General features: G+C 28.3%; 1 long non-coding RNA gene across 1 annotated transcript; it reads left to right on the plus strand.

The window, feature by feature from the left end:
• The first annotated feature begins 92 nt into the window (after positions 1 to 92).
• Positions 93 to 1,326, plus strand: LOC117119398. Its single transcript, XR_004447181.1, has 4 exons — positions 93 to 308; positions 412 to 477; positions 869 to 937; positions 1,218 to 1,326. It is a non-coding gene; the product is annotated as an uncharacterized LOC117119398 (long non-coding RNA).
• Positions 1,327 to 1,593: the final 267 nt, after the last annotated feature.

A 1,593-nucleotide genomic window follows, 5' to 3' on the forward strand; every position in this document is an offset into this window, starting at 1 on the left:
TTATAATAATATAAAAAAAAAAAGAAAACAGGAAATCATTCCTCTAAAATCTGATTTCATTTAATATTGTATGCCGAGCTCATACAGACTTCCACTGTTTTTTATTGCTTGTAAGTCAATATGTAAAACAAGATTCGAAGTTATGTTTCCATATCAATGTTGTAAAGGAATGGAAACGCTGTACGTAGTTTTCTGATTTTTCTAGATACATGTTTTTATTTTATTAGATCGTAATGGCTCTGTGGTTATTCCTCCAATTATTCCGATCCCATCATCACCAGCCACAAGTGAAACTTCTTTTGAAAATGGTAAGTTTCTTGGTGTTAATTTAATGTTTTGTATCTATCCACCATACAATTAATTTTCCTAATTTATTTTTAATGTTTTCCTAATCTATTTATTTTTGTACAGATGATGGAAATGTTCATAGTGAAGTCAGCCCAACTAATAATAATGCTGGTAGTAGAATGGTCTATGGTAAGTAAACAAATTTTATATAGATTTTAATCCTTTTGTTTTTGTACTTTTTTTTTGAACTAAAATTGTTGAGTATTATAATTAATAGTAATTTTTAAAAAAATGAATGGAAATGCTGTACAGTTTACCTTAACAAGAATTGAGCTGCCATTAACCAAATTATAATTTTTGTTGAATTTGCCTAAATATTCCTAATCCAGATTAGCCATAAGCACATCAGAATTTTTTAAAGTAATTTAGCCAACTTGCAAAACAATTTTTCTTTACCCTTAAAAATTGGTTCTGTAGAGGATGAGCTAATTGTATTGAATTATACCAATCCGTGAAGCATTTCGTATTGATGTTAGAAAAGTAAAATTGTGCCCCTTGTTAATGCTCATTTTATATTTAGGCTTAGAAGATTGGTACGCAGCTGATGATGATGCTCTGGAATCATTTATGTCCTCCACAACTTCAGAAGGTGAGTGTGATGCAATAAAATTATTTTTTGTCTGAACCATGATGTGACTACTTGGATATTGATTTAATAAACTAACCTTTCTTTCTTTTGTTCTTGTATATCATCAAATTTAGTCTTGATATTTGTTTGGTTCTTTTATTCTTCTAGCAGAAGTAAATTCTACAGAAATTAGGTTTTAATTTTGGGAGCCGCATAACTTGTATTATGATTACTAGTGTGGTTTCAGGTAATTTAAAAAAAAATTGCTTTTAGTTTATTTTGTTTGATATAATTCATTTAGGTGAAAATGGTGATGAGGAACTTAACGTAGAAGCTGCAGAATCCCCAGAAACAAGTACAACAGTTACACAAGATAATGAGTCAACAACAGTTGCACAACAACAAAAAGGTACATGTATAATATTTCTTTCGAGTGTGTATTAATAAGTAATTTATTCGGAAGGTGCATCAAAAACCAATACATTATACAACTGAAAAATGAAAAATGTACTAACATTAATATGAAAAGCACAAAAGCATAAAAGAAACAACCAACCACAGATAATGTTAATAAAATTAAATATGTGAGATAAATAAAAGTAATTAATATTTACTTTTACAAACAGCATATACATAAATATATAGACACACACATATACAAACATATACATACAATA

The sequence above is a fragment of the Anneissia japonica genome, unplaced genomic scaffold (assembly GCF_011630105.1).
Source record: "Anneissia japonica isolate Jap-2015-1 unplaced genomic scaffold, ASM1163010v1 scaffold305103_len1593_cov533_single, whole genome shotgun sequence".
Classification (NCBI taxonomy): Eukaryota; Metazoa; Echinodermata; class Crinoidea; order Comatulida; family Comatulidae; genus Anneissia; species Anneissia japonica.